The 22615-nt window shown below is 39.6% G+C and overlaps 1 long non-coding RNA gene across 1 annotated transcript; it reads right to left on the bottom strand.

Annotated features, from left to right (window-relative positions):
* Positions 1 to 728: 728 nt before the first annotated feature.
* On the bottom strand, positions 729 to 20847 carry LOC135973288 (uncharacterized). The gene is made up of 3 exons (XR_010590098.1): positions 19992 to 20847; positions 7655 to 7754; positions 729 to 2062 (listed from the first exon to the last, which is right to left on the bottom strand). It is a non-coding gene; the product is annotated as an uncharacterized LOC135973288 (long non-coding RNA).
* Positions 20848 to 22615: the final 1768 nt, after the last annotated feature.

Genomic DNA, 22615 nt, shown 5'->3' with positions numbered 1-22615 from the left:
GGAAAAAGGCTAATGTAGTGCCCATCTTTAAAAAAGGGAAGAAGGAGGATCCGGAGAACTACAGGCCAGTCAGCCTCACTTCAGTCCCTGGAAAAAATCATGGAGCAGGTCCTCAAGGAATCAATTCTGAAGCACTTAGAGAAGAGGAAAGTGATCAGGAACAGTCAGCATGGATTCACCAAGGGCAAGTCATGCCTGACTAACCTAATTGCCTTCTATGAGGAGATAACTGGGTCAGTGGATGAGGGGAAAGCAGTGCATGCGTTATTCCTTGACTTTAGCAAAGCTTTTGATACAGTCTCCCACAGTATTCTTGCAAGCAAGTTAAAGAAGTATGGGCTGGATGAATGGACTGTAAGGTGGATAGAAAGCTGGCTAGATCGTCGGGCTCAACGGGTAGTGATCAACGGTGCCATGTTTAGTTGGCAGCCAGTTTCAAGCGGAGTGCCTCAAGGTTTGGTCCTGGGGCCGGTTTTGTTCAATATCTTCATTAATGATCTGGAAGATGGTATGGACTACACTCTCAGCAAGTTTGCAGATGACACTAAACTGGGAGGAATGGTAGATACGCTGGAGGGTAGGGATAGGATACAGAGGGACCTAGACAAATGAGAGGATTGGGCCAAAAAAAAAAAAAAAACCTGATGAGGTTCAACAAGGACAAGTGCAGGAGTCCTACACTTAGGATGGAAGAATCACATTCACTGTTACAGACTAGGGACCGAATGGCTAGGAAGCCATTCTGCAGAAAAGGACCTAGGGGTTACAGTGGACGAGAAGCTATGAGTCAACAGTGTGCCCTTGTTGCCAAGAAGGCTAATGGCATTTTGGACTGTATAAGTAGGGTCATTGCCAGCAGATTGAGGGACGTGATCATTCCCCTCTATTCGACATTGGTGAGGCCTCATCTGGAGTACTGTGTCCAGTTTTGTGTCCCACACTACAAGAAGGACGTGAAAAAATTGGAAAGATTCCAGCAGAGGGCAACAAAAATGATTAGGAGGCTGGAGCACATGACTTGTGAGGAGAGGCTGAGGGAACTGGGATTGTTTAGTCTGCAGAAGAGAAGAATGAGGGGGGATTTGATAGCTGCTTTCAACTACCTGAAAGAGGGTTCCAAAGAGGATGAATCTAGACTGTTCTCAGTGATACCTGATGACAGAACAAGGAGTAATGGTCTCAAGTTGCAATGTGGGAGGTTTAGGTTGGATATTAGGAAAAACTTCTTCATTAGGAGGGTGGTGAAGCACTGGAATGGGTTACCTAGGGAGGTGGTGGAATCTCCTTCCTTAGAGGTTTTTAAGGTCAGGCTTGACAAAGCCCTGGCTGGGATGATTTAGTTGGGAATTGGTCCTGCTTTGAGCAAGGGATTGGACTAGATGACCTCCTGAGGTCCCTTCCAACCATGATATTCTATGATAAACTCTTAGAACAACAGTATGACGACAAAATATACACATGTAGTAGGGAAGGAGGATTTTCCAGACCTCAGTGTCTGCTCAGAAGAGCTGCAGACTACAGCAGAGAACAATCTGCAATTTCAGTAGTGTTGGATGTATGTCAAAACTGTATAAACATTTAATTATTCAGTGCTAGCACTCCTTGCTTTAGTGTGAAGAGCACAGAAGTTAGGGAAGACTGAGGAAGAGAATGACAAATCAGCAGATAAAAAAAATGTCCAGAGTTCAAATTATAGTTGCTGATGTTAATGGTATCCAGCAGTTCTGAAGATCTGGGTCTAATCCTTGCCCTGGTACTCACCAGGGCAGTCTCTTTTCTCATAGGGGTTGGCTCCATCCCTCAGGAGCACAGCTTTTCTCCTCCCCACCTCAGTCAGGTGGGGTCCTGATGTCCCCAGAGTCTTTGAAGAGGTGTCAACTCACGGAGGGGATGAGCGAAGATGGGGTAGAATTTGACTACTTCTGAGGTACCCAGATGTTTATGCGAAACACGGATACTTTGGAAGATTCACTACTTTGTGAATCTACCCCAGTAGAAAAGTCCAGAGAATTTTTGCTCTGACAAGGTTTACTCTTTTTGATGCCGGCAAGTAGTTACAAATCTAGAATGCAGAGAGTAGAACAGATAAAATTAAGCAGGAGACTTCCATGGTTGCAGACTCAATTAAAGCAAGAAACTACTTGCATTTCTCAAAATTCAACTTTTATTCTATTCAGAAAAGGGGGAGTGAAGTTTTGCACCAGTAACTTTTAAATAAACATGCCTGACATAGTTATTTGTGGGTCTCTTGTCTGCAAAGGTCTCATTCTTGTTTAAACAGAGGTTCCAGTAACCGTGAATGGAGGATTTGTATTAAGTTAGCTATGTAGGTCCATGGATTTTTTTTAAATGGGAAAAGAGTTATTGTCTAGATAATAGTGTTAATTAATCTTAAAAGGTTAAGCCTGTAGGGTGATCTCTACTATCCTACAATAATTTACTTGGCTATTGAATTGCTAATAAAATATTTATAATTGAAAAAGCGTATGTGTGACTGTCAGATATGGAAGTTTCCTTAGAGTACATTGAGGGGTAGATACCTGACTGCAGTGTGGCTACTCTGCACAAAACCACCATGATTGCAAAGCCTGTGGAATGATTGATGGAGGATCACTACAGTGCAAGGGTGATCCTGCCATGGGGTACAGCCAATGTAGTGGTTTGTACACAATACACCCAACTTGTTGCCAGAGTAGCAGGAAAATGGGGCTAACTTGGTTCCCCTACATTAATCTGATCCTGGGCTACATTTCTGGCTGCTTGTGGCTAAAATAGGCTGGTATTCATTACAGCAGCCCTCAGGCTGCTCCAACACTGTGCAGGGAGGAAGAAGGGCACAAAGTAGCATCATAATAAGGGGATTACAAATGAAAGGTCTAAGCCAGCTTTGCACAATAGCTCCTGATTTGCTCTCTGTACATTTTGGTTTTGATCCTGATGCTGTTAGTCATCCTAGATTGTGGTGGAGATAAAGATGGCAATATTAAGGGGAATAAGAAGCATTTACAAATAAAAGCCAGGTACAAGTAAAACATTTTACAAGTAAAATATGCTATAGAAAAAAGTAGAGGTGAAGTTAGCTAAAAGAATACAAGCAAAAGTTTCCTTATTTATATGGAGATCTACTAGATCTTGGGACAGTCTTCCAAAGGCAGTGGTAGATGCCACATTACTTGATTCATTTAAAAATGGACTCCAAAATGAAGATGACTAAAGTTATAGGAAACAATTCTGCATTGGAAGTAGAATGGACAAGCTGACCTTCACCTCTAGCTTCCCTTGTTCTGATATGTACATTTCTTAAATAATTTTGGGCAGTCTCCCTAACTGTAAAGTGCCATGTAAAATGTCAATACAATGCTATGCTTTTTTAAAAGGTCTGCCTACAAAGGGCAATAATAAAATGGATGTTTTAATATCTTGTGTAAACTTTATATTCCTTGAAGATTTGCTAATTAGGGAAAATATATTTGTTAGTCACAAGGATGCATTATTGTAGTCTTTGGGAGGTAAACTTATTAATGTTAAGCAAGAGCAATGAGAGAAACAAAACTCAAACTTGGACAGTCATGTGGATGTCTGGTTCCAGTTACAATTATACCAATATGGCAGACAAGAGTGAGATAGCACAGACAGCTCAAGGATATAGGATGTCAAATTATACATGATTAGTTAATTTTCCATGGCATGTCACTGAAATATGTTACTTTCTTAAATACATGCAAAGGACTGGCAGCCTTTTATGGTAGGTGTATACAGTGGGAGATTGGTGCTTTTAACTGCCCTTTGTGCCTTTAGAAATCTCCTCAAATATAAAATGTGTTTACTCTGCCACAGATTAACTAATGGCACTTGAATCATCAATTTGCATTGTCAATAGCAATCACATAAGGGAGTAATCTTTTTATCAGAAGCAATTAAATCAGGTCCTTTTTGTATTTTAATATTAATCTACATAGGGCCGGATCCAAAGCCCAGTGAAGTCGGTGGGAGCTTTTCCATTTGATTTCAAAGACTTTAGATTAGTTCAGTGATCTTACTCTATGATTTGTTTAAGATGAGGCTTGAACACTGAATACGATAAACGTGAGTTGGAAAATATCTAGTGTTCTTTTTAAACTAGGTTGTGGCATAAAGAATTGTTTCCCAGGTGTACATGAAAGTATTCACATTACAGAAGTGTCTAAAGTGCCCTAAATAGCATTGTTACATTATTTTCTATATTGATTAAAGGTATGCAGTCACCTAAGCTTAAATTGCAGGCCCAACATTATGGGAAAATCCAGTAAATGTATCTCCTCCTTGGGCTACTGTAGTATGTTGTATGAAACATGTTTTATACCTGTTTGGACCTGGGGACGCCCAGTGTCTCCCTAGGGTATGGGCAGGGACAGAGTACTCCAGGCAGGGCAAGGTGTACTTTAAAATTATTTTGTTAGTGGAAGGAGGGAATTAATTAATTTTTTTAAAGATGGCATAAAAAATTCTGAATAGGTATTTCAGTTTCCTGGTCTACAAAACGGGGATAATAATGCTGTAAAGGACTTTGGGTACTATGATGAAAAGTCCTATAACAATGCAAAGTATTGATAATTACATAACTTCCCATTAAGTATCTGCATTTAAATCCTATATTCATCTCTATCATTTGTTGGGACTTAGAGGGATAGTTGTTGCCAGCACACAGTACCTTTTGAATTGTGTTTCAAAGTAATGTCAGTATTTAAAAAGGCAATAGTGGATAGCTTTACATCTACATACCTGTGTGCTAATCTAAGTTATAGAAAGATAAACAAATGTACCAAACTGATGACTGCAGAGTCTACCAAAAAACTTGATTTTCTAGTCAAAAATGCAAGGAGAGGTTCCTATTTGACTACACTTTGTATCTATGCATTACATCTCTAGGTCATTCATTCCATGGCCACACAGCAATGGACAGTGTACCATACTCTTTGGAAAGTTATATAAACAAAGACATTTCTGTTTTGCATAAGTTGTTTGTCTTTAGGCACTGAGTATCTTGATAAGATAATGAGAATTCTGAGCTGGATAATGGATTTTTAAATGGTGGCATAGAATATAAGTGGGATTAGTTACATAGTTATGGTGTTTCATGAAGTGGTACCCACAGTTAAAGTTAATCTGCAGGTTTGGGGTTGGGAAGGAATTAGCTACAGGGTATTTTGGTAGGTGTAGTACCAAAGTGTGCAGGACAATTTCATACTAGCACACCAGGCTGTGCGACATCCTATGTAAATTATAATATAGCAGCACTTAGAGTACATTACTGTTTTGTGCCTTTCCATTATAAACACCATGTTTTAACTAGAGTGCTTAGAAACTGAGTATTTTAAAAAGTAAGTGTACAAGATATTTGTCATCAGCTGTTGGCTGTGTGTGTTTTTTCTGTGTGCTATACAGGCTCTGCCAAGATAGCTGGCCCAGCAAACCTCAATCAAGCTGCCCAAGAAAACCACAGACTCAGTTCAGTGGCAAAGGCACTCAGCCAGGTTTACTGCCAATGAAGCACAGTAATATCATCCCATATACTCTACTGGGATACTAAGACATGTAACCTGTTACAATGGACCGGCTCAGTGACACCCTCTCTTTTATATACTTTAGTTCAGGCCTTACAACAAGCCCCTTATTCTAGGCCTCATGTCTCGGGCTCTCTTTTTCTACTACATTATTCAAACAGATTTTATTCCTGATCACGTTCTTAGTTAACTATAACCAGCTCAATGACAGGTCCATTGGAATCAAAGTTTTTGTCTTGAGCCACCATCGCTAAAAATAGCTTAATTTCACAAAGTAAAGTTTTGCAGGCACTTTGTGGTAATGGGAATTATATTTCTCCCCACCATCAAGGACAAAAACAGCCTCTTTATTAACTTAGAATAAAACAGTGACTTTTGCCATGAATTTAAACATGTCAAGTCATTTACTTTTGGAAAGTGGCGCCTGCAGAGTATCTATATTATAGGATTATTTGTAATGTGCTGCAAAAGGTGTAAACGACATGCTTAACTGAAATGACACCCAGCTTCAGGTGGCTCTCGATATGCCCATAGTAATAAAAAGGAATCATTCACTACTAATCCATTAGGCATGCCATAAATGGTGTCTTACTGACTACACCTCATGCAGTCCACAACTATGGGGAACGAAGTCACTGCCAGGAAAAAAAATCATATTAACTTAGTATAAAGAAATATGTAGTGCTGACTTTGCTAGTGGGTGTTGATGCTGACTTATATTAATGTTTTGCTACCTTTGACTTCTGATGAGCAAAAGTAACACTGAGTCACTATTAATTTCATTATGGTGGACACTTTAATTAGCTCCATCGAGGTGACATTCGGGCAGGTGGGGAGGGAGGTGGAGGAAGAAACAATCAAAATAAAAATAATGCAAGTAAATTCAAAGTAGCTTTAAGAGATATGCTGAATAGTCATCAAGCAGTCTTTATTCATTCTAACAGTACACTTTTCAACAAGATTCTTTTCAGATAGCTGATGTGATCTTGTGTTATGGAGTGTGTAATGTTCCATGGGCTTTCGTTAAAATCTTTACCACTTTTGCCTTTGCAAGTAAATATTTGCAGCATTGCCTAATATAAAGAATTCTGAGGCAAGTGTGAATTCTTTGCAGGGCTGCCCAGAGGATTCAGGGGGCCTGGGGCAAAGCAATTGCAGGGGCCCCTTCCATAAAAAAAAGTTCCAATATTATATTCTCATGGGGGGCCCTGTAGGGCCCGGGACCTGGGGCAAATTGCCCCATTTGCCCCCCTCCTGGGCGGCCCTGATTCTTTGCAAAGGCAATAGTATAAACAAAGTATAGATTTTAATGATCACACTGCATGTAAGTTATTAATGTCCTTATTAAGTGCAAGTTGTAGAATTTGAGGAGCTTTGCATTAATTTAACCAATTTATCCCCAAAGAATTAGCTGATGGCATATAACATACCCATGTGCAGAACCCTGGCAAATGAGAAAAGTTGTAGAAAGCTATCTTTGAATGGATTCTATGGCTCTGGATGTGTGTAAGCGAAATGGGGAATATTTGGGGAGAGCCCTCTGTTCATGTTGACTTCCTTACCCTCCACACTATTCTAAAGCCATAGAAATGCTGTACCTAGCTTCCCCTCCCCCCCCCACCTGAAATAAGCCCTGCATATGAAATTCTAAGGGGGAGATGGGAGGGATGATTAAATTACTCTTATAGAGCATGGCGGTCTATTACCACAATAAGTACTATTTCTTTCAAATAGTCTCTCTATGACCTTGTCTACACTATGTCCCCCACCAAAAAAAGTTTACCATAGCAGCTGTACTTTCTCCATTTCTGCCAGAAGAGAATCTGACAAATGGTGGGAAATGCCAGGGGGGGGGGGGGGGGGCAGAGGAAGATGGCCTCTGCTAGACCTCTCCACTGTGCATAGGACTATTAGACATTCCTTTTAGATGGAGCGTAGTTCTTCTCTACAGGTAACAAGTGTGACCAAATGATTACTCATTTCCTCTCAATATTCTGGCAAAGTACAGAGCCCAGTCCAATATCATTAGTTTCCAGGAATACTTTATATGGAGTAAGATGAGACAAGGCAAGTGGCTGAAACAATCTGTTTCAATACAACTTTAAACTTACTGTTCTTCTTCCCATGCTCAACCAATTCCTTTATTCCTTCAGTTTTTTTAAAGGCTCTGATGAAAGTCTTGGATGTAGCTCTATGTAGCGGGGCAGTTACCTGAAAGAAAAGAACTAGAACTTCATCTGCAGACTTTTCCATATCCACAAAACGAATTATCATTTATTCAACATGACTCACATCTGGTGTACAGTCCAGTATTATTGAAAATTATTTTGTAGAATGGGCAGCTTCTACAATTTTCTTTTTAATGGCATTTGGTAGTATTTGAATCAGTTATTTTATTTAGATGCTCCTCCATGACTGGATCAAACAAAGCTAGGTATTCAACACATTTTAAAAAAGGTTCCATTACCTGGAGTGTATAATTTTCATTTCTACCATAGCCACTGAATGCTAAATTGTACCCACTGAGACCTCACTAAACCAATCAGATACTCCAATATTTGTTGCCAATATTCTTCTTTCCTCATCAATAGTTTTTCCTTTTTTCAATTGTAATTCAAGTTCTTTCCAATTTTGAAAACTTTCCAAATGTTTTGTACTTCTTTCATGTGAAGAGAGAATTGAAGATCTGTTTTTCCTGTCATTCAAACCATTTTCAGTAAGTGATGTACCAATTGTTTGATTTCTGAACAACTTGCAGCAAAAGCAAAACTTGGAGTCCTTCGACACTGACTACTGTAACCAGTTTCAATGAATTTCTTCCCCATTTTCCTTTATTTCCATCCTTAGGGAAGGGAAATTCATGAACTTGTTTGGGTCCATGTTCCACAAGAATTTGTTGCACACTCATCACATCTGGGCCATGAAGCTGGGTCCCCATAGAGTAATTTGTTTGTTTGTAACTTCTTCATCCTTTCTTCCTTCTACTTCATTTACTTCAATTTTTGCATGTCTCTCTGAAGGTGAATAAATTTTCTCCATTTCCAGATTAGTCAGATGCTGTGAGCTGCCTTCATCTAGAAGTAAGTTTCCATCATTGAGTTTCCAAACTGCTTTTTTCTGGATGTGAGCTACTCTCATCTCAAAGTAATATACCTTCATCTTGATGTTCCAAACTGCTTCCAGGCAGATGTAAGCTAACCTCCTCTCCAAGTAAAATTCCTTCATCTGGATGTTGTGAACTGCATCCATCTTTATTTGGATTAAAGAGAAGATATTTCAGGAAGGATCCCTGCTGCTTTGCTTGGTCCTTTTCCTTCTCAGCCTTTTGTTTATGATACTCAGCTCCAGAGAGTTTTCTTTTTCTTCTTTCTGCTATGGGGCATTTGAATATTATGTACTGTGCTCCCGACTGCAAGCATTATAGCGTTAAGGATGGCTGATGCACCACATGGTTAGTGATTTAAGTCATGTTGCAGCCATTCCAACATGTCTTTTCACTGCTTAAAGGTTCAATATTAGTAACATACACTCAATTACCTATTAAAACAGTTAATTACAGCATTTATATGGAAACAAAATGATGTTTTGATGTTATAACCCGACACCGGTTATCGGGACAGTAATCCCCTTCCTCATAGTTACCTGCTTGGACTGTAATGTCATCTCTTTCGTAGTCTAAGCATTAATGCTGTTACTTTTCTTTTATAGACATTAATTACTTGTGAACCAGTTATAACAAAGAAAAGTTCATAATTATACAGCCCGATAATAACGCTAAGGTTTAATAACGCTTAAAGATACTCACATTTTGGATTTATAATGTTGAAAGACATTCTTTAGTCTTTGGCACCAAGAAACAATTTTCCACAGTATTCGCTCAATTCTTAACCCTCTACCTGCGATGTATGTTAAAATGACCATTTGACATGTATCAACTCACAATATCTCCGCTCTACATGAATTTCCAGCTATGCGACCTTAATGTATATTCAAGTTAGGTGTCACACGCATTGCAGCTCTTGCCGCTGGTGGATATGTTTAATTGTGGATGAGTTATTGCTTATCAGAATTGGGTCATCTTAACCCTACGTCACAAATTGAAAAAAAATATTGCTAAAATTTATTTTTTGCAGCAAATAAAAGATTTGACATATTAATAAATTCTCAGAAATGTAGAGAAATGAACTATAATTCCTGCACATGGGAATTGAAATAATGACATCTTTATTTCCACCCCCCCCTTTTCATTTTTTTTTCTTTCATTTTTTCCCCTCAAATTTGGTGCCTCATTTAACTTGGCACCCTAAGCGACCACCTAGTTCACCTATATGGATGGGCCGCCCCTCACTCAGAGTCATACCAGTTACATACATACATATATATATATATATATATATATAAATAAAATAAACCAAACACACACTATGGGTGAAATATCCTGGCCCTATTGAAGCCAATGGAATTTGTCATCAACTTGAGTTGGGCCAGGATTTCATATTTAGATCATGAAAGCCTATACACAAATCAAGTGGCTACCTCCTTCTCTGACATGTGCTGCAAATGGGAAGATCAAATATAATGAAGAATTCACTGTTCAGAATAGTCTCAATATTTTTAAGTAGCTAAAACTATTTCAGTTAGTTCACCGTAAAAAGTTACTCCCCCTTATCAAATTTAGTACCTCAAGTGGGTAAATCTGATGAAGATGCTTGTTGAAGGTGTTACTTCACTCAAAATCTTATTAATATATTCTAGGATTGTCCCAGGCTACAGAAGTTTGGGGGTGAAATTTCAGATGCCTTAAATAAAATTATGGCTATGAGGGAAACATTCTGAGCCCTTCTATGAGACTTCTAGAGCTCATCTCCAGAGCTATCAGATGACATTTGGACTTGATAAAGATTCCATTAGCATGTGCACACAAATGGAGACCACAAAGGCGGCTTCCTTTGAAGGAACTGAGATTTTCTGCTTTATTGAAATCTGGTTGTAGTAGCAAGTGGCTGAGGACCCATATCTCCCACTGAAGTGAATGGAATCTGCATGATATTTAGCAATCCTCAAATAAAATAAATAATCAGGCCAAAAGCTTATTTCAGTCAATTTTAGATGCTTATTATCATAAGAATTTGCAGGCCTGTTGGACTGAAAGTGTCTCAGTACCAAGAGAGTTTTGATTTCAAGTGTAGCACAGGACAGATACAGTAGTACATGTCTAAATGACATAATACATAGAAATGTAATTTGGGGAAAAACATGTAATAAAGAGGTTTAACTGCACCATGAAATTATCTCCCCCCCCTCCCCCCCCCCACACACACAAACTATATCACATACTGTCTAGAGCAAACTTTGGTCTAATTGTGACTGTACATTAAAAAGGCTGAGTAAGGAATTAACTTGCTCATCTATACCTACAGCATTTGAAGTGCTATGTTTACAAGGGGAAAAAGAAGCTAAATTTGGAAATAAACTAAGATTTAAATAATTGACTTCATTGGGACTGCCCATGAATGATTCACAATCTAGTTAGCTGTTTTTAGACATCAATTAAGACCTATTAAATGTGAGCATGTGCAGTCCCTGACACTAGAAAGAGAATAGATTTAAAAATTAAAGGCAGAGGATAGTCCTGTTATTAATTATAGAACAGGATGAATATTGCACACACACAAATGAAGCCCCCCTGAGAGGTCACGTGATGCAGCACAGCAATCTCTCTGGGCACCTGAATAAGTAATTTTTAAAATCTACATTTTGGATCCAAAATGTAGTTCCTCAATCAATTAAGCAAGAGAAATAAACTGTCTAAACCCCTATGGAATTTAGTAACCTTGTCTGTCTGAGTGATCAGAATAGATGGGATATTAAAACTCTCAGCCCTGAGAGTGAAAGGTCAGGAAGATATTAATTTAAAAAAATAGTGGAACCATGCACTTTGAAAAACAGTTCTCTGGCCACCAAGATCACATGAAGTTAAACTTCACCACAGAAATAAATAGTAAGGGAAAGTTTTCAGAAGTGATGTCATTATGGAAGGGTAAACAGATGTTGAAAAATCACCCCAACAGCAGTAGATAAAGAATACTATATTTTCCAGGAGCTGCAGATTAAAGTATTCCTGAAAACTGAAAATTTAAATATGCACACTCAAAGAGTCATGTGGAATTGTTTGCATTCTCATCCAAACAGGGTACTAAAAACACATGCTATTGTCTAATCTGACCTCTTACAACTAAGCAACACAGCTCAAATTTTGAATATCAAGCAAAGGTATTTGAAAATATATTTAGAATTAAATTTTTCATTATAGAAAAATTCAAAGGATTTTAATCTTCCTATGGATATTCCATGAGCAGAATAGCCTAAATTTATCACCAAAGCCATTTATTGTGAATTTAGAGTGTGCTAATTAATTATCCAATCACAGATTCTATTGTATTGCAGAGGCCTTATGCCCATTGCATTATAGGGACCTTACATTAGACCTTTTCTTAACCCATCCACCAGAATGGAACCTACCACAGGAGATAACTACAATCAGCTTCCATGTCCAATTCCACCCTGCCAGGCGGCTAGAAAAGAATCCACCCATCACTTGAGGTCCTCCAAGAAAATATCCAACACCCTATTTTATAGGTTAGACTGTCCTCTCTAGACAGTTCTGGCGAGGTTAAATAATTCTCCGATGGGAGATCACTGCACTCCTTTCAAGATAATATACTAACTAATTTCCTGTTTCACTTTCTTCTGTGCCCATTTGATATTCCTCGCCAGACAGGTCATGAAAGCATCTCCAAACAGACCAACATAACACCAGGGAAGTGGCCTGAAAACTTTTCATTAAGACATATTGATGAGACTAACCCTATTCGGTATACATAAATCTTTCTCCCAGAGTGAACAATGATCAACAGTGGGGAATGGAAACAGTCTGCCACAGAGTAGATGGAGGGGGCGGGCACCTAGTCCAGCTGAATTGGGAAAGCCTGCCAAGAGTCCCCCATGTTTGCTAGATGCCTTTTTTGAGTCCAATGAATAAATACTATGCCCACATATACAGAGTTGGAAGAGTAAGTTTTACTGTGCATGTCAGAGTGAGCTCCCCTCATCTCATCTCTCCTAAATGGATGAGGGGAATGAGTTGAAACTGACTCCCTGCAGGTTCTGCAGGCATTGCCCCATAGTCAATCTCATATTTCTAACACCTAGGGTCATAGGTGCACCCAGTTAAATTCCATACTGGAATAGTCCCATTGGATGGTTCAGGGAGTGGTTCCTCATTGGTTAATAATTTAATGAAGGTGTTACCATTCTCTAGAATGTGTTTCACTGCTTCTGTGACAACATCAGTGTAGAAATGATGTCTGTCTTCTCTTCACATGCTGGACAGGATATCTTTAATAGGGACGGAGGCATTACCAGAATGTTGGAGGAAGAGGTGCATCTGATTTGGATACCAGTTACTGACTGCCTGAATCTCAAATTTCAGAGTAGTCTAATTTAGCATTCAGTTAAAATAATCAGAACAAACAATTTGAAACATCTCATTTTCAACCCAAAGATCACTTAAATTTTTAGGTGCATTTATTTTTAGCTGCATCCAAACCATGCAAAGTAAAGTGCACTCTTATGTTGACAGTTAAATTAAACAAGAGCTATATTGCATATACAAACTAATTAAATGATCAACACAGAATCAAGTTTGCAATGAAATAATGAGAAACACTCAGGTAAGAAGAAAACAAGGGGCATATAACAGTAATCACAACATACTTTCCCTAAATCATTAGCATCTCTGTTAGCAAGCACAGAGACAAGGGCCCTGCTATCCATCCTCCAGTTCAGGATTTAGGCACAGTGGCAGTGTTGGAGCTAGAATAGGCAGGTGGCTGGAGAAGGGACTAGATAGAAGAAAGAGGCTTCTGGGGGAGAATTGGACTGCCTGGGCCAGAAGATTGGATCCAGTGGGAAAAAGAGAGACTGAGTAAAAGATGAGGAGTGATTGGACAGAGGGGTTTGAAAGGAAACTGGGACTGACTGAACAGAGAGCCTGAGAGGGATACTGGATTGAGGAGCCTGGGGAAAGGGCTGGTAGCTAGGTTGGAGGAAAGCTGGGACTGCGATGGGGAGCCCAAAGTGGGAGACTGATTGGCTGGGCAATAAGACTGGAACAGGAGCCTGGCATAGGTGGAGACAGGACAAGGACACAGGGCAGATGGGTTGTTGAATGCTGCTCTGGATAACTAGATTCTAATCCTATCTCCAACAGAATTCTTGTTTAGTGCTGGCCAAGTCAAACATTATCACAGGTGGTCACTATCTGTTTCTACTTTTCTGGGTGCCCATCTTACATAAAAAGAGCCTTACTGGGTCAGATCTTTGGACCATCTAGCCCAGTATCTGGCCTTCTGACAGTGGCCAATGCCAGATGCTTCAGAGGGAATGAACAGAACAGGCAATCAAGTGATCCATCTCCTGTCATCCACTACCAGCTTTTGGCAATCAGATTCTAGGGACACCCAGAGCATGGGGTTGCATCCCTGACCATCTTGGTTAATAGCCATTGATGGAGCTATCCTCCATGAACTTATCTAATTCAATCCTGGTACAGTTTTGCCTGGCAATGAGTTCTACAGGTTGACTGGACATTGTGTGATGTAGTATTTCCTTCTGTTTGTTTTAAACCTGCTGCTTATTAGTTTCATTGGGTGACCTCTGGTTCTTGTGTTGTATGAAGTGGTAAATAACACTTTTCACCCACCTTAATATTTAGAGTTCTATAATTTGTCATATACAAGCACTTATAGCATTTGTCACTGACTCTTTTGTTTGAGTGTTTCTCTTCATCTCCTACTCTGTCCTGCCACAAATGCAGGGGACTGGACTAGATGACCTCTCGAGGTCCCTTCCAGTTCTATTATTCTATCAACATTCAAACTCTTCTCCTTACTAGAGGAGAAGAGAATAGAAAATAACCATTAATAGATCCTCCCCTAAGGGATGTCTGTCTGAACCATGTGCTCTTCCATACCGGTCAGCTTTTCCCCAGCCCTTAGTTTAAAAGCTTCCTCTACAACCTTTTTAATTTTACATCCCAGCAATCTGGTTCTCTTTTGGCTTAGGTGGAACCCATCCTTCCCATACAGACTCCTTTCCCAAGAGATTCCCCAACTCCTAATAATCCTAAACTCTTCCTCCCTAAACCATCCATACATTGAGATTCTGCAGTTCTGCCTAACTGGCCCCGCATATGGAACTAGAAGTATTCAGAGAATGCCACCATGGAGGTTCTGGACTTCAGTCTCTTACCCAGCAGCCTAATTTGGCCTCCAGATCCCTTTGGCATGATTGGCAGAAGTGCTGAGCACTACCAGCTGTAACTGAAGTAATGGGAGCCTGCTTTGAATAGATAAAGTGCTATACAATGCCAATACTCTGAAAAAAACAGGTTCTAGACATCTCTATTTGGGCGTCCAGACTTAGTGGATACTTTTGACCTTAATCTTTGTGCCTCAGTACCCCATCTGTAAAACAGGGATAATACCACCTCCTTCCCTCACAAAAAGGGTTACAAAAATTAAATTCATTACTGTTTGTGAAACACTCAGACACTGTAGTGATGAGCAGCACAGGAAAACCAAAGAGGAAGTTAATAATTCTGTCCTCAGAGTAAGGTTTGAATAGTGTGCACTGAATAAGTCAGGGATCGGCAACCTTTGGCATGCGGCCTGTCAGGGAAATCCGCTGGCGGGCCAGGCCAGTTTGTTTACATGCAGCGTCCGCAGTTTCGGCCAATCACAGCTCCCACTGGCCACGGTTTGCTGTTCCAGGCCAATGGGGGCTGCGGGAAGCAGCGGCCAGAACATCCTTTGGCCTATGCCGCTTCCCATCGTTCCAGGCCAGTGGGGGCTATGGGAAGCAGCATAGGCCGAAGGATGTTCTGGCCGTTGCTTCCCGCAGCCCCCATTGGCCTGGAACGGCAAACCGTGGCCAATGGGAACTGTGATCAGCCGAACCTGCAGACGTTGCAGGTAAACAAACTGGCCCGGCCCACCAGTGGATTTCTCTGACGGGCCGCATGCCAATCCCAGAAATAAGGCATGGGGCCACACACTGAATAGTGAGGATAAAACAAATATTTTGGCGAGGTCTACACTGTAAATTAAGATTGTTCTAACTATGATGCTCAAGGGTGTGAAAAAGCCACACACCTGAGTGACGCAGTTATACCAACCTAACCCCGGTGCAGAAAGCATTATGTGGATGGGAGGGTTTCTCCCATCAACATAGCTACCAGCTCTCACAGAGATGGATTAACTACGCCAACAGAAGCAGCTCTCCTGTCAACATACTAGCATCTTCACTGAAGCACTGCAGCTGCGCACTGCAGCATTTTAAATGTAGACCTGCCTTTAATAGCTGCTCAGTCAGCCCCATCCACTCTGTGTACTGCATAGGGCAGGAGTCCCATGGGGGAGAAGTATGTGATCATGCAGTTAAAGAATATCAAAATTCAAATGCACAAGACTAAATTAAATTTTCACAGGCCACTTTAATTCTAGCATTTCTATTGGCATACTAAATCTTAACCTTCTTTCGACAGAATGGCCTTTTGCTTTGTTTTTGCCAATGTATATATACACATATTGCTTATTATACAGTGCTAAGTTAAGAAGATAAACCATAGCAAGGGCACTGAGAAGTGCTATTCCCATCAGTCTCTGACATAAAAACTACATCTCTCCCAAACACTTCTAACCCCCAGCATTCCCCATGGTGAATTGCTATTTTCTGAAGTAATGTACACAGAGGCACTGCCAACAGAAATGATGACTCAGAACAGCGAGTGACCAGCACCACAGATTGTTCTGGAAAGTTCCATCAGTTGACCAAGGTGCACTGGTATTCACTATGTTAAATGCTGAAGGGTCTAGGAATCTTTTTTCCAATCCACTAAATTGTAGGGATAAAAGTTCTGATTCACAGCAAAAGCTCAAATTCAGTGTTCCTGTTTTCCATCCTCTTAATCATTGCAGGTTAGTGGGTCTGGGTAATGATCTTTCTAACTCAATATCCAACTGCTAACGAGGTCTATATACTTCACTACACAGCATGGCCTGGAAGGACGCAAGACCATGTTGATCACAGGGAAATAAGGATAAAGAGAAAAGGTATGCTGCAATTCCCCCTCCTTACCAAACCCTTACTGTCTGCCTTTACACACAAACTCAGTACAGATATCCCATATGGGGAAATTGGTATAGTCAGACCAAAGAAGGGGAGGAAGGAGTCAAAACTGTTCCCAATCCAACATGGATTCAGTTCTGGAAAGAAAAAGAAAAAAAGAAAAAAAAAAAACTTGAATTAATGCTGCTTGAAGTGACATTAACTACTCCTCTGCAACTCAACACAGCAGCCAGACAGCACAAGTGTCAGAGGAAGGGAAGCTAATGATGGCAGGGTACCTGAACGAGTTTTGCAATCAGGTTAAAGCTTTGAATGTGATTAACATTACCAAGATTTTGTCCTGTTTACATAGCAGTTAGTTCCAATGTGAAATAAATTTGAGCCACACTGCAACTAGGTTACAGAACAACGGTGTTGCCTTCAGGTTCTGTAACATGGCTGTATTTGAAGTATGGATGGTTTCCTGCACTCCTTTATCTCTGAAAGCAGTGTGGGCACAAATGTCATGATCCTCTGAATTGATGGGTAACCTTTGTTTGACAGTTTTCTGGTGAACTGATATGCTTAGCTGTAATCAGTATATTAACAAAAGCTTGAAAGGAAGCATCTAAAATTTTAGAATAGACTTGTATGTAATTAATTGTGGAGAAACACTTGAGGCAAATACACAGTACAGTGCTCTGTCTCCGAGAACAAAGATGATGTATATTTTTTTAAATAAAATTGAACATAACTAGGTGAGGCAAAAACAAAGAACATGGATTGCTTCATTGTTCAAACATTTTATCTAATTGGATATAGTATAGCACCTTTGTAGTAGGAACAGTATTTCTCCTGAAATACAAATACAAAACTGAATATTTGACTGAAAAAGATTGAGAACCTTAATCGTAGTCTCCAGAGCAAGAAGGGATCTGAGGCTCATCCAGTCTGACCTCTTACTCACCACCCCCACACCAAGCCCAACAACCAGAATTGGATCAAATATTACAGCCCTCAAAAGACTTAACCATTGTGCATTACTGGAAGAAGAGGAGGGACCAAGGTGCACCAATGCCCCAGGCTCAAGAAATGGCAGGGAATTAGCTTAGTGAGATATACGCAGATGATCCTAGCACATAACTGCCCATGCTGCAAAGGAAGACACACACACACACAAATATCCTGCTAATCTGACCTGGGGGAAATTCCTTCCCAACCCTGAATAAGTTAGATCCTAAACAAATGAATTATTTACATCATTGAGTGTTTACATTGCACATCAGAGGCACGGTCATGGGAAGTCCATAGGAAAAAAAAAATAATGACATGCAAGTCAAAGTGTACTTATCACTCACAGTAAAAGTGATATTCATTTGTATTAATATGTCAGTACACAATGGAATATTTGGTCAGTGGACACTCAGTTATGTAATTAACCCCAACTCTATAAACAATGGTCTGCACATACAACTCCACACCTCAGAGAAAACCAGTGAGAATGCAATTGGTATTTGCAACAAGCAAAATGAGGAAAGCTGGGGAAAGTACATCAACATTCAGACAAACAAAAATTTGGACCAAAAAAGGCAGCTAAACCATTGCATTGCTTCCCTCTCCAATACTCCCTTGACTTCACCTGGTAAAAACCATGTATTGTAGTCATTATTTACATTCACTACAGGATCATTTGTACCTGTTACAGTTGCTCTCAATACAATGACATTTAAGAGAACCTGTTTCAGGGTCCACTAACTTATTTCTTCTCCTACACAAAGGTAATAACTTTCTCATATGCTTCTGAAGAAGTTTCACATTAGGTTTAGTGTTCTACACACTCAGGCCTCAAAACGGAGCCTGCTGGTAGATCAACGTTCTGAACATTCTCTTAGACTTCAATACCCCTATTTATTATAATGTAAGCTTTATACCTTTGTTAATATTATCTTTATAACAGTGAGTTCTCTGGTTAGCTGAAACCTTTCAGCTAGCCATTTTTACTGGACAGGAGCACTATGCCAATTTAACTGCCCCAGAGTGTTTCTTTTTCATTTCTACCTGAATCAGACCTTCAAAAAGCCTTTTTTTTTTAATATAGAAAGGGAAAGAGTGGGGGGGGGGGGGGGGAAAAGAGTGCACAGAATGTGATTATATTGAAATAATTGCTTGTATAAAATATCTGGCAATGTTTTCATAAGTATCACAAGAGGGATTTTCCGAATAATGAAGTTACTCAATTAAAAATAAATTAATGTGCAGGATTAACACGGTTCTGGAAAAGACTGAAACAGTTACCTGGCAATAGATCAAGGACCTTGTCTTATAAAACAATACTAGCATAAAAATAGCACATAAATCTGAGAGGTTGATTACTAAAGCTGTTGTGGGAGCTTATTTTATAAAAGAATATTGAATTAATGAGAAATAAGGCTAGGGAGGTGAACTTAATTATTCTGAATAGTAGAATTTTCATACCTGGCCTCTCAGGACAGGTATGATTATGTGTGTCACATATCCAAAATGCTATTTATGCATATTTCACTAAAAGCCCCATCTTCCCCTAAAGGACAGTCAGCAATAAACCTTCTTCAGAAACTGTCATCTCAGTAGTGTCTTAAACTGAAAATATATTTCCTTTATGAGTATGCAACCATTAAAACGGACAATACAAAAAACAGACTATTTTAGGTAATGTATTTCCCATATTAATGGTGTTGTTTTGTTTCCTCCCACATAATCATTTGGGATTTATATTAATTATATTTTGGACAGGCTTCAAAAACTGTTTTTACCTTTGGCAGTTCACTGTCAATCTACTGAGCTGTTAGGTAAGCCTTTTTAGACACATCCAAGGAATGAGATTTATGTACTGTGCTTATGTATAACATTTTCAATAAGATTTCACAAGAGCAAATAAGCTTGTAAGAAAAACAACTATATTGGCATTGACTAGAGAGATCACTTTTCTTCGCCCCTGCTGTTTCAGACAGTAAACATTTGTATACTTCCTTTTATAGTGTTTCTCTACTTCTTGAATTTTTAGTTAGGTTTCAGGTATATTTTTCTGTGGTAATTAAACATTCTTACATTAATATGTATGTTTAAGTTTTCCTCATAAAAATGAAGTCTTAGTAGTTTTTTTTACTGTAAAAATTAGTTAAATATTACTATACATTTTCTAACAATTAACTAGAAATGTTTAGTCCATGAGGCAGGATCAAATGCTGGAGAATGATAGATTACTATAAATTTCAATGATATCTTATAGTGCATACTCACCATCAGAGACCCCACCTCATTTCAGCATATGCCATTCCAGGGGTTCTAGCACATCTTCTCCTGGTTAAACACTTAAGTGTCCTAGCCCTGCAGCAAGGTCCCTCACAGTCTAGTCCCCTTCTCAGGTTAAGGAAAGAATTCCCCCCCCCCCCCTCAAAAAAGGAAAAATTCAGTCTATTGGCTTCTTTGCCAGGCCCTCAGCCTCCAGCTGGGTCTCATCATTCTAGGGCTCTTTTACCCATGAAGCCTGTACTTCCCTTCTTGTTATCAGGCAGGGATAGCAGAAGCCAGCCCAGGGACCCTGTTTTAAACAGCTGAACACTCATCCTTCAATCACTTGCCACTTCCCTGTGCTGCACCTATCTTTCCCTGCTTGTCAGCACTCTCCACAGATCTATAAGCACTGCTTTTTCCTGCCATGGAGCTGCAGCTTCTCTTAGCTTTTTCCCAGCTAGCTATAGAGGAGCTGACTCAAAGCTGGGCTGTATTTCAGATAATCCCCCTGCCTTAAGGAGTGAGGCAGAGGTTTCCCCAGAGACCCCACCTCATTTCCCCCAGCCCTTCTCTAGGAACCAAGGCTGATTCAGGCAGGCAGTTTCTCCCTCTTTCAAAGAACTGTCTATCCAGTTCTCTTCTGTAGAGCTCAGGGTACAGTTGGGCAGCTAGCTCACTCCACAGGACAGGAGTTGTGGTGGAAGACTGCAGAGACTCACTCCTCAAGACAGGAGTTTCCAGAGCTTTTCTCCATCAGAGTGGAGATGTGATTTAGGCCAGCTGTAGGGCCTTAACCAGCTCCACCTTCAGCTGGCCCCTTTTGCCCAATTAGTTTTCCAGCTTAGAGACTCCCACAGACAACCTTCTCCTGCTGATGTCTACCTTGTGGTGAGGGAAGAGGCAGCATATATATGCTGTTCCCCTTACTAAATTCATACTAATTGGTGGGGAGATAGAGCCTTGCCCCACGCACTCTGCAAGGCTCTTGGTGCCAGGCCCTTAAAAACACAGTAACAGGATTCCTTAAAAACACTGCTTATTCTAGGGAACTCTCCCAATATCTCAGTGACCTTTGTATATCACATCTCTAAAAATCTTAAAAGGCCCATGAAATGTAACAGGGATGTGCTGACTTCTAGGTACTACTACTCTTAAGGGGAAAATATTTCCATCATATGATGATATTGTCCCTGGTCCTATGAAAACTTTACATGCATGCTTAATTTTACACACAATGAATAGTCCGATTGCAATGAAACCTGGGACCTCTGAAGCTTAATGAATGAGCCTCTAGTGCATGAGCTAAAAGACACATGTCTCTTAGCCAAGGCTGTAGCAGGCTTATCAATCTCTAGTTGGCCTAACCACCACAAGAGAGGGACAGAGCAGTATGCCACTATGAACAAGCAGGGAGTTGCACATCTTGGCAGAATCAGAGCCTGTCTTGACCAAAGCCATAACACAATGCAAGTAGGTGTTATAAAACTTGATTCTCAAACTTGATCTCTCTTAACCCCGTAATGGGATGTAACAAATTTCTACTAGGGGCTAGTTTAATAAGATTTTCACACTAGTTTTGCTTGTGAACTAAGACCTCAGGTCTTCCAAGCTGAAAGCTTGTGATTAGATTGCTCTACTACCTTGTCCACCTATAATACGGACAAGTTTGTTACAACACAATACATTAATGTAATACCTTCCCCAGGATTTCTGTATCCCTTGTGCTTTTTGTATAAATGTAGAACCGCAATATAAACTTAGATGTATTACTAATAATAAAGCAAAAGTCCTATACTCAGTGGAAAGAGACCTCAATACTGAAACAAAAGTGATATTAATAAAATTACTGTAACTTCTTTTTAATATTAGTTGTTACAAACTTGTTTGTGCCTTTATTGAATATTAAGATATAGCTACAGGTATGTTGCAACCAGGGTGCTTTGTGTATTTTAGTTAGTTATGTTATAAAATGTTCAGGCAGGTTAAAGAAATTGCAGGAGACTTCTACCTTGTCTCCCAAAGACAAGCAAATTTCAGGTAGATAATTCCTCCTTAGCCATAAATCCATATTTATTTAACTTTACCTTGCTTTAACCTTATACTGTTTTCTTTTGTGTTGTGTTAAAATATATATTGGTTATTGAAATTTGTGCTTTGTAAAAAAAATATTTAATAGAAGTTTAATTACTATAATAAACAGATTGTAACTCTAAGGAGCTTGAGTCAAGAGATATACCCTAAGAGTGTCTTATCTAAACCAGGACACCTCCCTTTGGTGTAAATACCAGCTGGTACCAATGTAATTCTTATCACAAGAAAACCATGTAAAACATTCATGTTTTAGAAAAAGACCTGATTGCGAAAATGAATGTAGGGTTGTGTTATCAGAGTGATAAATCTAGAGGTAAAATGGGCTCCCTAGAAAAAATTCTAAATAAACCTATGCAAATAATTCTACAGCTATCGTTGTTGAAATCAATTTTATAATTACTCTAAAAACTGCACTGAAGTTAAGGATGTCCAGAAAGGTAATAGGTTCTGTTCAGATGTTCAGTAATTTGTTTGTGGGTATGTTTGTGTTTCTAAACTAATTAGTTCAAACCTATAACAGGCTTGGCAGAATTCAATTC

This window comes from Chrysemys picta, chromosome 8 (assembly GCF_011386835.1).
Source record: "Chrysemys picta bellii isolate R12L10 chromosome 8, ASM1138683v2, whole genome shotgun sequence".
Taxonomy (NCBI): domain Eukaryota; kingdom Metazoa; phylum Chordata; order Testudines; family Emydidae; genus Chrysemys; species Chrysemys picta.
The sequence above is the reverse complement of the archived record's forward strand: the minus strand, read 5'-3'. Positions and strand labels throughout refer to the sequence as shown.